This window comes from Triticum dicoccoides, chromosome 1A (genome assembly GCF_002162155.2).
Source record: "Triticum dicoccoides isolate Atlit2015 ecotype Zavitan chromosome 1A, WEW_v2.0, whole genome shotgun sequence".
Classification (NCBI taxonomy): domain Eukaryota; kingdom Viridiplantae; phylum Streptophyta; class Magnoliopsida; order Poales; family Poaceae; genus Triticum; species Triticum dicoccoides.
In genome coordinates this window covers 156,849,590-156,866,116 of record NC_041380.1, presented here as the reverse complement: position 1 = coordinate 156,866,116, position 16,527 = coordinate 156,849,590, and positions in this window count along the sequence as shown.

The following is a 16,527-nucleotide window of genomic DNA, read 5'->3' as shown; positions in this document are numbered from 1 at the left end:
GGCCTAGTGGCCACAGATAGTCCGGTGGGTTTAGAAATCCCGTCTTCTGTACTGGCGAGGCGCTCCAGATCTAAGGCCAGAGCGGAGGTTGGGGTCATGAATCCTTGGAAGATCAAGTCTCCTCGGATGTCAGGGACATAATCTAGGTTTCCAAAACTTATCTGGTGACCTAGGGCGTAGCTGTCGATCTGCTCCAGATGGCCAAGCGAGTTGGCCCGTAGTGCGAAGCCGCCGAATATGAAGATCTGGCCGGGGAGAAAAACCTCCCCTAGGGCAGCATCGCTGCGGATGATGGATGGAGCCATCGAACCTTCTGGCGGTGACAAAGTGGAACTCTCAATGAAAGCACCAATGTCGGTGTCAAAACTGGCGAATCTCGGGTACGGGGTCCTGAACTGTGCGTCTGGTAACAGGAGACATGGGACACGAAGTTTTACCCAGGTTCGGGCCCTCCCGATGGAGGTAATACCCTATGTCCTGCTTGATTGATATTGATGAGTATGAAGATTACAAGAGTTGATCTACCACGAGATCGTAATGGCTAAAACCCTAGAAGTCTAGCCTGTCAGATTATGATTGCCTCTATGGACTAAACCCTCCGGTTTATATAGACACTAGAGGGGACTAGGGTTGTACAAAGTTGGTTACAGAGAAAGGAATCTTCATATCCGAACGCCAGGCTTGCCATCCACGCCAAGGTGAGTCCCATCTGGACACAAGAGAGAATCTTCTGTCTTGTATCTTCACGGCCCATCAGTCCGGCCCATGTCCAACAGGTCGGACGCCCGAGGACCCCTTAATCCAGGATTCCCTCACCCGTGCCCACATTCTAATGAGAGTAACTCTCCAACTCATACATTGTTTAATGTCCCTTCATTTATCAAAGGATGAATGCTATGATAATTTCTATGATCCCATTGATTCGTTTGAATTATCCCTTTTTGATGAACTTGCTATAGTTCCTTATGTGGAGAATGAAATTGTTACTATTGCACCAAAACATGATAGTCCTATTATCTTTTTGAATTCTCCAAACTACACTATATCGGAGAAGTTTACACTTATTAAGGATTATATTGATGGGTTGCATTCTACCATTACATATGATGATTTTGATGAATATAATATGCATGTGCTTGCTACTCGTACTTGCAATTATTATGAGAGAGGAACTACATCTCCACCTCTCTATGTTTTCAACACGATAAAATTGCAAGAAACTGCTTATGCTATGTATTGGCCTCTACTTGATGTGCATGAATTGTTCTTTTATGACATGCCGATGCATAGGAAGAGAGTTAGACTTCGTCATTGCATGATATAGCTTCGGGATGCTTGATACATCTCCAAAGTATCTATAAATTTTTATTGTTCCATGCTACTATATTATCTGTTTTGGATGTTTTATATGCATTATTATGCTATTTTATATGATTTTTGGGACTAACCTATTAACCTAGAGCCCAGTGCCAGTTCTTGTTTTTTCCTTGTTTTAGAGTTCCACAAAAAAGGAATACCAAATGGAGTCCAAATAGAATAAAACTTTTTCAATGATTGTTCTTGGACCAGGAGACACCCAGGAGACTCTGAGTACAAGTCAGAAGAACCACGAGGCGGCCACAAGGGTGGAGGGCGCGCCCCAGGGGGTAGGGCGAGCCCCTAGACCTTGTGGGCCCCTCAGTGACCCTCTGCCCTAGATCTTCCTCCTATATATTCTCAAATACCCCAAAAACTTCCAGGGGAGGCACAAAACCACTTTCCACCGCTGCAACCTTCTGTACCCGTGAGATCCCATCTAGGGGCCTTTTCTGGCATCCTGCCGGAGGGGGATTCGATCATGGAGGGCTTCTACATCAACACTACTGCCTCCCCGATGAAGCGTGAGTAGTTTACCACAGACCTACAGGTCCATAGCTAGTATCTAGATGGCTTTCTCTCTCTCTCTTTGATTCTCAATACAAAGTTCTCCTTGATGTTCTCGGAGATCTATTCGATGTAATACTCTTTTGCGGTGTGTTTGCCGAGATCCGATGAATTATGGATTTATGACCAGCTTATCTATGAATATTATTTGAATCTCCTCTGAATTCTTATATGCATGATTTGATATCTTTGTAATTCTCTTCGAATTATCGGTTTGGTTTGGCCAACTAGATTGGTTTTTCTTGCAATGGGAGAAGTGCTTAGCTTTGGGTTTCTTGTTGTGTCCTTTCCCAGAGACAGTAGGGGCAGCAAGCCACGTATTATATTGATTCCATCAAGGATAAAAATATGGGGTTTTCATCATATTTCTTGAGTTAATTCCTCTACATCATGTCATCTTGCTTAAGGTGTTACTCCGTTCTTTATGAACTTAATACTCTAGATCCATGTTGGATAGCGGTCGATGTGTGGAGTAATACTAGTAGATGCAGAATAGTTTTGGTCTATTGGACACGGACGTGATGCCTATATTCATGATCATTGCCTTAGATATCCTCATAACTTCGCGATTTTCTATCAATTGCTCGGTGGTAATTTGTTTACCCACCATAATAATTTCTATCTTGAGAGAAGCCTCGAGTGAAACCTATGGCCATCGGGTCTATTTTCCATCATATACGTTTTTGATCTACAATTTTTGTTTCCGATTTACTTTCTTTGCAATCTTTTACTTTCCGTTCCATAAACCAAAAATACCAAAAACATTACTTTACCGTTTATCCATCTCTATCAGATCTCACGTTGCAAATAACCGTTAAGGGATTGACAACCCCTTTATCGCGTTGGGTGCAAGTTGGTGTTTGTTTGTGCATGTATTTGGTGGCTTGCGCGTTGTCTCCTACTGGATTGATACCTTGGTTCTCAAAACTTAGGGAAATACTTACTCTACTTTGCTGCATCACCCTTTCCTCTTAAAGGAAAAAACCAACACATATGTGCTTGTGCTAAAACCCCAATTAGTTTAGTTGAGGGAAGATCTTTAGATGAGCGTGCTCATTTTGTGCGTCATCATTTGTCTGAAAAAGGGAAGCTCTTATGGAATCAAATAAATTGTTTGCTATGCTATGCTTGGAATCTTTGTGAAATTTATGATTTTACTTGTTTCTCTAAGAACCCTAAAAAACACCTTCCATACCTATGTGAGTTTAATGATAATGAAATCTTATCTTCTTATGAAAAGGGTGTATATAGTTACTATGATATCGAACAAATTGAAGAATTTGTTGCTTTTAAGGATTCTTATGAAGTTGCTTCTTTGATTCAAAAGTATGATATTACTCTCTAAAAATCTGAAAATTTTGACATACTTAAATATTGGTATGAAAACTATGCTCATAATGCCTATGTCAAAGAATTTATTGAGAGAATGACCGTTGCTTTGGAAGAAAATAATGATATGCATGAATCTATAGATAGTTACGATTCCAATGATTTGATTGAAATATCCGTTGATGAACATGATGTTTGCTACTCTTGTGGCCATGATGCCAATATTTATGGAGATCAATTTGCTATAGTTCCTTATGTTAAACACGAGACTATTGCTATTGCCCCCATACTTGATAGTTCCTTGAATCAAAAGCATGATTGCAATGATTTTACTATAAATTCTATCAATGTCAATTGTGTTAAGGATATGCAAAACCCCAAGCTTGGGGATGCTAGTTTTGCTATGTCTACTACTTATTGCAATGATCATGATTAGGGTGATAATGCTTCTTATGATCTTGAAAATTTATTTAAGCCCCATGATGAATATGAGATTGATAATAGTGTTTGTAATAATATTGAAAGTGGGTTTGGAAGAGTGTCAACTTTAGGTACCACATATTTAGAGAATGTTCAATCTTATGAAATTTTTGATAAAAGTGGGTTTGGAGAGGTCATGACTTTAGCTAATGTTAATCCCACTATTTTGGAAGAGTGTCAACTTCGCATTCATGTGGATCATGTTGAGAATATGTTATGTGATAGCTATATTTTCGAATTTGCTTATGATCCTACATGTAATTATTATGAGAGAGGAAAATATGGTTGTAGAAATTTTTGTGATATTAAATTACCTCTCTTCATGTTGAAATTGCTCTTGTTTCTTTCTTCTTCCTTGCATATGCTAGTTTTTGCTTGCCTTGATAATTTGTTTTCTTATAAAATGCCTATGCATAGTAAGTATATTATACTTAGATGTATTTGTCCCATGTTTTTTGATGCTCTCTTTGTGCTTTAATTCTTGTCTTTCATGTGAGCATCATCGAAATTATCAATGCCTAGCTAAAAGGCTTTAAAGAAAAGGGCTTCTTGGAGACAACCCAATTTTTTATTTCCTATTTTGCAATAAATAATTCATGTAGCCTCTGGTTACATGTAGTTTTATGTTTTAATTAGTGTTTGTGCCAAGTAAGACCTTTGGGATAGCTTACGGTGACAGTCGATTTGATCCTGCTGAAAAATAGAAACTTTTGTGCCCAGGAGATTAGTTTTTAATTTTTAACAAAAGCACGATAAAATACTGATTATTTATGAAGAGGATTTATAAAGAAATTGCCAAGGACTTCCTAATTTATCAGGATTTTTGTAGTTACATAATTATTCGAAATATCCAGATTACTATAGATTGTTCTGTTTTTGACAGATTATGTTTTTCGCATGTTGTTTGCTTATGTTGATGAACCTATGGCTTGTATCGGGGGGGGGTATGAACCATGGAAAAATTGGAATACATTAGATATTACACCAATATAAATAAAGAATGAGTTCACAACAGTACCAAAAGTGGTGATTTATTTTCTTATACTAATGGAGCTTACGAGATTTTCTATTGAAGGTTTGTGTTGTGAAGTTTTCAAGTTTTGGGTAAGGATTTGATGGACTATGGAACAAGGAGTGGCAAGAGCCTAAGATTGGGGATGCCCAAGGAACCCCAAGGTAATATACAAGGACAACCAAGATCCTAAGCTTGGGGATGCGCCGGGAAGGCATCCCTTCTTTCGTCTTCGTCTATTGGTAACTTTACTTGAGGCTATATTTTTATTCACCACATGATAGGTGTTTTTCTTGGAGCGTCTTGTATGATTTGAGTATTTGCTTTTTAGTTTGCCAAAATCATTCTTGCTATACACACCTTTTGGGAGAGACACGCTTGAATCGTGATTTATTAGAATGCTCTATGTGCTTCACTTATATCTTTTGAGCTAGGCAATTTTGCTCTAGTGCTTCACTTATATCTTTTTAGAGCATGGCGGTGGTTTTATTTTATAGAAATTGATGTACTCTCGTACTTCACTTATATTATTTTGAGAGTCTCTAAACAGCATGGTAATTTTCTTTGGTTATAAAATTAGTCCTAATATGATAGGCATCCAAGAGGGATATAATAAAAACTTTCATATAAAGTGCATTGAATACTATGAGAAGTTTGATTCCTTATGATTGTTTTGAGATATGAAGATGGTGATATTAGAGTCATGCTAGTGAGTAGTTGTGAATTTGATAAATACTTGTGTTAAGGTTTGTGAGTCCCGTAGCATGCACGTATGGTGAACCGTTATGTAACGAAGTTGGAGCATGAGATGTTTTTGGAGATATGAAGATGGTGATATTAGAGTCATGCTAGTGAGTAGTTGTGTAGTTGTGAATTTGAGAAATACTTGTGTTAAGGTTTGTGAGTCCCGTAGCATGCACATATGGTGAACCGTTATGTAACGAAGTTGGAGCATGAGATGTTTTTTGATTGTCTTCCTTATGAGTGGTGGTTGGGGACGAGCGGTGGTCTTTTACTACCAATCTACCCCCCTAGGAGCATGCACGTAGTATTTTGTTTCGATGACTAATAGATTTTTGCAATAAGTATGTGAGTTCTTTATGACTAATGTCGAGTCCATGGACTACATCAACACCATTGCCTCCCCGATGAAGCATGGGTAGTTTACCACAGACCTATGGGTCCATAGCTAGTAGCTAGATGGCTTTTTCTCTTTCTTCGATTCTCAATACAAAGTTCTCCTTGATGTTCTTGGAGATCTATTCGATGTAGTACTCTTTTGTGGTGTGTTTGCCGAGATCCGATAAATTGTGGATTTATGATTAGCTTATCTATGAATATTATTTGAATCTCCTCTGAATTCTTGTATGCATGATTTGATATCTTTGTGATTCTCTTCGAATTATTGGTTTGGTTTGGCCAACTAGATTGGTTTTTCTTGCAATGGGAGAAGTGCTTAGCTTTCGGTTCAATCTTTTGGTGACATTTCCCAATGAGAGTAGGGGCAGCAAGGCACGTATTGTATTGTTGCCAGCGACGATAAAAAGATGGGGTTTTCATCATATTGCTTGAGTTAATTCCTCTACATCATGTCATCTTTCTTAAGGTGTTACTTCGTTCTTTATGAACTTAATACTCTAGATGCTTGCTGGATAGTGGTCGATGTGTGGAGTAATAGTAGTAGATGCAGAATCATTTCGGTCTACTTGACACAGACGTGATGCATATATTCATGATCATTGCCTTATATATTGTCATAACTTTGCGCTTTTCTATCAATTGCTCGGCAGTAATTTGTTCACCCACCGTAATAATTTCTATCTTGAGAGAAGCCTCTAGTGAAACCTATGCCCCCTGGGTCTATTTTCCATCATATAAGTTTCCGATCTACAATTTTAGTTTCCGATTTACTTTCTTTGCAATCTATTACTTTCCGTTCCATAAACCAAAAATACCAAAAACATTACTTTACCTATTATACATCTCTATTAGATCTCATGTTGCAAATAACCGTGAAGGGATTGACAACCCCTTTATTGCATTGGGTGCAAGTTGGTGTTTGTTTGTGCAGGTATTCAGTGGCTTGCGGGTTGTCTCCTAGTGGATTGATACCTTGGTTCTCAAAACTGAGGGAAATACTTACTCTACTTTGTTGCATCACCCTTTCCTCTTCAATGGAAAAACCAACGCAAGCTCAAGAGGTAGTAGGGGGTTGAAAACGTTGAAGGGCATTAAAAGGTATGAACCAATTTTTCGGCTTCTCATCAGGGTTGTGCATGATAAATACTTTGTGTTAAGAAGATGGAGGATGACAAGGCTATATGATTTTGTAGGGATAGCTTTCTTTAGCGTCGATATTTTGAAAGACACGATTGTTTGTTTGATGACTGAGTATTGATGTCTTTATGTCAAATTATAGACTATTGCTTCGAATCACTCTTGTCTTAATATTGATTCATGATTAGATATATGATCGAGATTATGCTAGGTAGCATTCCACATCTAAAATTATCTTTTTTATGATTTACCTACTCAAGGACGAGCAGGAATTAAGCTTGGGGATGCTGATATGTCTCCTTCGTATCTATAATTTTTGATTGTTTCATGCCAATATTATACAACTTTCACATACTTTTGGAAACATTTTATATGATTTATTGGACTAACCTATTGATCCAGTGCCCAGTGCCAGTTCCTGTTTGTTGCATGTTTTTTGTTTCATAGAATGTCCATATCAAACAAAGTCCAAACGCGATAAAAATTTACAGATAATTGTTTTTGGAATATTTGTGATTTTTGGGAGGTGTAATCAACGCAAACGAGGACCCACAGCCACCATGAGACACCAGGGCGTGCCCCAGGCCCCTGGCGCGTGGTGGTGCGTTGTGCCCTCCTCGTAAGTCGGTTAGAGATCTACTTCAGGCGCAAGTAAGCTTATATCCAGAAAAAATCATGTTAAAATCTCAGTGAAATTGGAGTTACGGATCTCCGGGAATATAAGAAACGGTTTTTGGCCAGAAAACAGGAACATGAAACAGAAGAGAACAGAGAGAGATCCAATCTCGGAGGGGCTCCCGCCCCTCCACCGCCATGGAGTTCATGGACCAGAGGGGGGAACCCTCCTCCCATCTAGGGGGGATGCCAAGGAAGAATAAGAAGGAGGGGATCTCTCCCCCTCTCTCCCAGCGGTGCCGGAACATCGCCGGGGCAAGGATCGTGACGACGATCTACATCAACAACATTGCCGCCGTCAACACCAACTCTCCCCCCTCTATGCAGCAGTGTAACACCTCTTCTCCCTACTATAATCTCTACTTAAACATGGTTCTCAATGCTATATATTATTTCCCAGTGGTCCATGGCTATCTTATGATGTTTAAGTAGATCAGTTTTGTCCTATGGGTTGATAGATGATCGTGGTTGGTGTGAGCTGTATGTTTTATTTTGGTGATGTCCTATGGTGCCTTCCATGTCATGCAAACATGAGGGAGCCCCCACTACAAAAAAGACACTTCAGTGATGATACGTGTTTGCCACAGTAGGTCACCTTTTCTGTCATGCATGTACATCCATGACAATTTTATGACAGAATCAAGATAGTCATACATGTGCTGTCGTAGAAGTTTTCCATGACATTACCAAAAATATCATAACGGAAGTGTCCACTTCCATGACAATAAATCCCGCGTCATAGAAGTGCTTTCGTCAAGGGTGACCGACACGTGGCATCCACCATAACGGCTCGCCGTTACACTATCGGGTCCGGTTTTGGATCCGATAACCCGTTAACAGCCCCGACCAACGGGGATTTTCCACGTGTAAAATCATCATTGGCTGGAGGAAACACGTGTCGGCTCACCATTGGGACAGATGTCATCTACTCATTGGAACGAAGGCGCCTATGATACATCGACACGTGGCACGGCCCAAAAGAGGCCCATTCCTGTGAAAAGGCCGGCCCGTTTGACTTAGTCAAAAGGTGGTGGACCGGCCCACGAAAAGCCTGTTAACGGCATGTTCACATATAGCCCATTTATAGCGCGCTAACCCAGGGCCCATTACGACCTATCCGAATTAGGCCCAGTAGCGTCATCTGGGCCATCCAATATGATTACAACCCGTTTTAACTTCCCGTCCATGTATAGCCCATGAATTCTTTCGGCCCATATGAGGCCCTTTGTAACTCTTGGCCCGTTAACGGCCCATGGTGAAACTGGCCCGTAATGAACAATGTATCACTTTATAACCATTAACGGCCCATTATACCGTTGGGCTATTTCCAGCCCATGTTATCTTTCAGCCTTCTCAGGGCCCATTTATTCTTGGGCTCATTTCCAGCATTCGGTTACTTACGGCCCATTACTGTCATTTTCTGCTTGTGGGACAAATTCAGACCGTGGTTACGGTCGGCCCGTTTGTGGCCCATTAATACGTTGGGCCGCTTTCATAGCATCATCAAATACGACCGATTAACGACGGCCCATTATGGTCAGCCCATGAACGGATGATTCTAACTCTAGCCCGTTTACGGCCATAATCTGGTATGTTATTTGCCCATGTTTGGGCAATCAATCATACGGCCCGTAGAAGGCCCATTGATGATATGGCCCGTAGAAGGCCCAGTGTCACTACAGTAAATATGTAGCCCATGGTTATTGTGGCCTACTTTTAGGTTATTGTGGCCACTAGCAAACCACGAAAAAGAATAGCACTGACTACAAGCAAACACATAAACAAGACAACAAGGAAATAAATAAGCAAGCAACTTACGCTAGGCTATCACGGCTATTACACATATTACATTCACTGGGCATCAAAGTTCGCCACCAGTGCAAATATAGGAACAAAGCAGCATATCATATACACTGGTTGTCAAAGTTGGCGACCAGTGCAAATAAACACCTCAGCAAAACAAGTCGAGAAGTGAAAACACTTCAGAAGATCTCAAGAAACAATATCCTGGGTACCCATAATGCTGGCAAGATGCTTAGCAAGCTTATTAACTTTCTCTTGTCTGGCGCTTAAATCCTCCAGCGCTTGCTGTTGCGCCAGGAAGTATGCATCTGAGTTCTGCAGGGACTTCTTCAGTCCTTCAGTTTCCTGTCACAGCACATCTGATCGATGCCTTTCAACTTGAAGCTAATACTCAAGAAGACGAACTGATTTAGGTAGCGAGGATGTCTCACTATCTTGAACCTTATTTGCATTACTTCCATTACCATTGCATAACGGGGTACCGTTCTCCAATATTTTGTCCGCATTCTAAAAGAGAAACAAGCAGACACATCACAGGTTTACCATGTTGTATTGAAACTCATTTTGGTAAATCAATTCAGTAGTAAAGTGCACAGGATAACAACATGAAACAAACATATATCTATGTTCCATGGTCACTTTATGGTCTATATCATTCTAGTTTTTGTTGCCAAATCAAGATAGAGACACAGTTCAAATAATATTTGTTCAAGACAAAGAAGAATAGATAGAATATAAGTGTGGGAAACTATAGAGCAATAACAACACTTCTAATGTGTATGACATGAGAACATAACTGTTTATTCAATTGAAACTGAAATAAACATAGAGCAAGTTACAACAGCAAACCATTTAAAGAAACAGGTTTAAAACATACCTGTTGTGCCATTGGAGTTTCAATTCCATCCTTCAAATTTGAAAATAGTTGGTATGAGTAAATACAGTGATGCAAGAGCAAAGGAGTATGAACCATAGCTACAGAACCTGACCTGAGAACAATTCTTCTTCTCCTTTAAGCGTTGAGTTGGGATTCAGAGTGGTGGCCCTTGTGCTCTGGGCACTGCACTTCCCTTACTAACTACTCATGTTTGGGTGCTCTGTGGTGGAGACGGTGCTGTGTCAACTGGAACTGGGTTACTATCTGCTAGGGTTGGGGTTAGAAGGGGTGTAGCTGGTTCTCTATCCAACTGGGTAGGGGGTCAAGAGAGTCTGGGTTATGTGTGGTGGGGTTGGTTCTTGGGAAAGTACAACCGTGGTTCTATCTGCATCAACTGGTAGCACTATCTTTTAAGAAGACTGTGTTATTACTCCCTTAGATACTGCCATCACCCTCTCCAATTCAAATGGCTGATAAACAAGAAAAGTAATTGAATGTACAGACATTGTATGATAGACAGGTGCAATGGATAGTGGGGAATAAAAGAGGGCATGAAATAATTCACATTTATGTCTAACCAAACAAGATAGCATGACACAATTACACATATATGATGGCTAACTAAACAGGATAGCATGACACAGTTTCACAGTATGATGGCTAACTAAAACGGATGGAAAGACATAGTTCAAAATATGATGACTATGTAAACAGGATGACATGATATAACTATATAATGCATTTATTAAATAGGTTGGCATGCCATAATTCACATACATGCCGCCTATGGAAACATGATGGCATGATATAATTCTCGGATAGAATGACATGATTCAAAATATGATGACTGTAAACACTAAACAGGATGAGATGATATAACTGAAGGAAATATGCCCTAGAGGCAATAATAAAGTTATTATTTATTTCCTTTTATCATGATAAATGTTTATTATTCATGCTAGAATTGTATTAACCGGAAACATAATACATGTGTGAATACATAGACAAACAGAGTGTCACTAGTATGCCTCTACTTGACTAGCTCGTTGATCAAAGATGGTTATGTTTCCTAACCATAGACATGAGTTGTCATTTGATTAACGGGATCACATCATTCGGAGAATGATGTGATTGACTTGACCCATTCCGTTAGCATAGCACTTGATCATTTAGTTTGTTGCTATTGCTTTCTTCATGACTTATACATGTTCCTATGACTATGAGATTATGCAACTCCCGTTTACCGGAGGAACACTTTGTGTGCTACCAAACGTCACAACATAACTGGGTGATTATAAAGGTGCTCTACAGGTGTCTCCGAAGGTACTTGTTGGGTTGGTGTATTTCGAGATTAGGATTTGTCACTCCGATTGTCGGAGAGGTATCTTTGGGCCCACTCGGTAATGCACATCACTATAAGCCTTGCAAGCATTGCAACTAATGAGTAGTTGCGGGATGATGTGTTACGGAACGAGTAAAGAAACTTGCCGGTAACGAGATTGAACTAGGTATTGAGATACCGACAATCGAATCTCGGGCAAGTAACATACCGATGATAAACGGAACAACGTATGTTGTTATGCGGTTTGACCGATAAAGATCTTCGTAGAATATGTGGGAGCCAATATGAGCATCTAGGTTCCGCTATTGGTTATTGACCGGAGACGTGTCTCGGTCATGTCTACATAGTTCTCGAACCCATAGGGTCTGCATGCTTAAAGTTTGATGACGGTTATATTATGAGTTTATGTGTTTTGATGTACCAAAGGAGTTCGGAGTCCCGGATAAGATTGGGGACATGACGAGGAGTCTCGAAAAGGTTGAGACGTAAAGATCGATATATTGGAAGACTATATTTGGACTTTGGAAAGGTTCCGAGTGATTCGGGTATTTTTCGGAGTACCGGAGAGTTACGGGAATTCGTCGGGGAGTATATGGGCCTTATTGGGCCATACGGGAATAGAGGAGAGAGGCCAAAAGGAAGGAGGCCTGCGCCCCCCCGCCCCTCTGGTCCGAATTGGACAAGGGGTGCAACCCCCTTTTCCTTCTCCCTCTCCTCCTCTTTCCTTCTCTCCTACTCCAACAAGGAAAGGAGGAGTCCTACTCCTGGTAGGAGTAGGACTCCCCCTTGGCGCGCCCTTCTCCTCGGCTGGCCGCCTCCCCCCTTACTCCTTTATATACAGGGGCAGGGGGCACCTCTAGACACAACAATTGATCTCTTGATCTCTTAGCCATGTGTGGTGCCCCCCTCCAATAAGCCACCTCGATCATATCATAGCGGTGCTTAGGCGAAGCCCTGCATCAGTAGAACATCATCATCATCACCACACCGTCGTGCTGACGAAACTCTCCCTCAACACTCGGCTAGACCGGAGTTCAAGGGACATCATCGAGTTGAACGTGTGCAGAACTCGGAGGTGCCGTGCGTTCGGTACTTGATCGGTCGGATCGTGAAGACGTACGACTACATCAACCGCGTTGTGCTAACGCTTACGCTTTCGGTCTATGAGGGTACGTGGACACACTCTCCCCTCTAGTTGCTATGCATCACCATGATCTTGCGTGTGTGTAGGAAAATTTTGAAATTACTACGTTCCCCAACAGTGGCATCCGAGCCTGGTTTTATGCGTAGATGTCATATGCATGAGTAGAACACAAGTGAGTTGTGGGCGATTTAAGTCATACTGCTTACCAGCATGTCACACTTTGGTTCAGCGGTATTGTTGGATGAAGCGGCCCGGACCGACATTACGCGTACACTTACGCGAGACTGGTTTTACTGCCGTGCTATGCACATAGGTGACTAGCGGGTGTCAGTTTCTCCAACTTTAGTTGAACCGAGTGTGGCTATGCCCGGTCCTTGAGAAGGTTAAAACAGCACTAACTTGACAAACTATCGTTGTGGTTTTGATGCGTAGGTAAGAATGGTTCTTGCTCAGCCTGTAGCAGCCACGTAAAACTTGCAACAACAAAGTAGAGGACGTCTAACTTGTTTTTGCAGGGCATGTTGTGATGTGATATGGTCAAGACGTGATGAGATATAAGTTGTTGTATGAGATGATCATGTTTTATTGAAGTTATCGGCAACTAGCAAAAGCCTTATGGTTATCTCTCTATTGCATAAGATGCAAGCGCCAAATAATTGCTTTACTTTATCGCTATGCGATAGCAATAGTTGCAAGAGCAATTGTTGGCGAGACAACCATGTGACGACACATTGATATAGATCAAGATGATGGAGATCATGGTGTCATGCCGGTGACGATGGAGATCATGACGATGCTTTGGAGATGGAGATCAAAGGCACAAGATGATGATGGCCATATCATGTCACATATTTTGATTGCATGTGATGTTTATCTTTTATACATCTTATTTTGCTTAGTTCAACGGTAGCTTTATAAGATGATCTCTCACTAATTATCAAGGTACAAGTGTTCTCCCTGAGTATACACCATTGCGAAAGTTCTTCGTGCTGAGACACCACGTGATGATCGGGTGTGATAGGCTCTACGTTCAAATACAACGGGTGCAAAATAGTTGCACACGCGGAATACTCAGGTTAAACTTGACGAGCCTAGCATATAACAGATATGGCCTCGGAACACGGAGACCGAAAGGTCGAGCATGAATCATATAGTAGATATGATCAACATAGTGATGTTCACCATTGAAACTACTCCATCTCACGTGATGATCGGACATGGTTTAGTTGATTTGGATCACATGATCACTTAGAGGATTAGAGGGATGTCTATCTAAGTGGGAGTTCTTAAGTAATATGATTAATTGAACTTAAATTTATCATGAACTTAGTCCTGGTAGTATTAGCATATCTATGTTGTACATCAAAAGCTCGCGTTTAGCTCCCCTGTTTTATTATGTTATGTTCCTAGAGAAAATTAAGTTGAAAGATGTTAGTAGCAATGATGCGGATTGGATCCGTGATCTGAGGATTATCCTCATTGCTGCACAGAAGAATTATGTCCTTAATGCACCGCTAGGTGACAGACCTATTACAGGAGCAGATGCAGACGTTATGAACGTTTGGCTAGCTCAATATGATGACTACTTGATAGTTTAGTGCACCATGCTTAAATGGCTTAGAATCGGGACTTCAAAGACGTTTCGAACATCATGGACCATATGAGATGTTCCAGGAGTTGAAGTTAATATTTCAAGCAAATACCCGAGTTGAGAGATATGAAGTCTCCAACAAGTTCTATAGCTAGAAGATGGAGGAGAATAGCTCAAGCAGTGAGCGTGTGCTCAGATTGTCTGGATACTACAATCGCTTGAATCAAGTGGGAGTTAATCTGCCAGATAAGATAGTGATTGATAGAATTCTCTAGTCACCATCACCAAGTTAGTAGAACTTCGTGATGAACTATGATATGCAAGGGATAATGGAAACGATTCCCAAGTTCTTCGTAATGCTGAAATCAACGAAGGTAGGAATCAAGAAAAATATCAAGTGTTGATGGTAGACAAGACCACTAGTTTCAAGAAAAGGGCAAAGAAAAGAAGGGGAACTTCAAGAAGAACGACAAGCAAGTTGCTGCTCAAGTGAAGAAGCCCAAGTCTGGTCCTAAGCCTAAGACTAAGTGCTTCTACTGCAAAGGGACTGGTCACTGGAAGCGGAACTTCCCCAAGTATTTGGCGGATAAGAAGGATGGCAAAGTGAACAAAGGTATATTTGATATACAGATTATTGATGTGTACTTTACTGGTGTTCATAGCAACCCCTCGGTATTTGATACTAGTTCAGTTGCTAAGAGAAGTAACTCGAAACGGGAGTTGCAGAATGAACATAGACTAGTTAAGGGTGAAGTGACAATGTGTGTTGGAAGTGGTTTCAAGAAAGATATGATCATCATCACACACTCCCTATACTTTCGGGATTAGTGTTGAACCTAAATAAGTGTTATTCGGTGTTTGCGTTGAGCATGAATATGATTTGATCATGTTTATTGCAGTACAGTTATTCATTTAAGTAAGAGAATAAATTGTTGTTCTGTTTACATGAATAAAACCTTATATGGTTACACACACAATGAAAATGGTTCGTTGGATCTCGATCATAGTGATACACATATTCATAATATTGAAACCAAAAGATGCAAAGTTAATAATGATAGTGCAACTTATTTGTGGCACCGCCGTTTAGGTCATATTGGTATAAAGCGCATGAAGAAACTCCATGCTGATGGACTTTTGGAATCACTTGATTATGAATCAGTTGATGCTTGCGAACCATGCCTCATGGGCAAGATGACTAAGACTCCGTTCTCCGGAACAATGAACAAGCAACAGATTTGTTGGAAATCATGCACACTGTTGTATGTGGTGCGATGAATATTGAAGCTCGCGGTAGGTATCATTATTTTCTGATCTTCACAGATGATTTGAGCATATATGAGTATATCTACTTGATGAAACACAAGTCTGAAACATTTGAAAAGTTCAAAGAATTTCAGAGTGAAGTGGAGAATCATCGTAACAAAATAAAAGTTTCTACGATATGACCGCAGAAGTAAAATATTTGAGTTACGAGTTTGGCCTTCAGTTAAAACAATGTCAAATAGTTTCACTACTCACGCCACCTGGAACACCACAGTGTAATGGTGTGTCCGAACGTCATAACCGTGCTTTATTAGATATGGTGCGATCTATGACGTCTCTTACTGATTTACCGCTATCGTTTTGGGGTTATGCATTAGAGACAGCTACATTCACGTTAAATAGGGCACCATCTAAATCCGTTGAGACGACACCGTATGAACTATGGTTTGGCAAGAAACCTAAGATGTCGTTTCTTAAAGTTTGAGGTTGCAATGCTTATGTGAAAAAGTTTCAACATGATAAGCTCAAACCCAAATCGAAGAAGTGCGTCTTCATAGGATACCCAAAAGAAAATGTTGGGTACACCTTCTGTCACAAATCCGAAGGCAAGATATTCGTTGCTGAGAATGGATCCTTTCTAGAGAAGGAGTTTCTCTCGAAAGAAGTGAGTGGGAGGAAAGTAGAACTTGAAGAGGTAACTTTACCTGCTCCCTTATTGGAAAGTAGTTCATCACAGAAATCCGTTCCTGTGACTACTACACCAATCAGTGAGGAAGCTAATGATGATGATCATGTAACTTCAGATCAA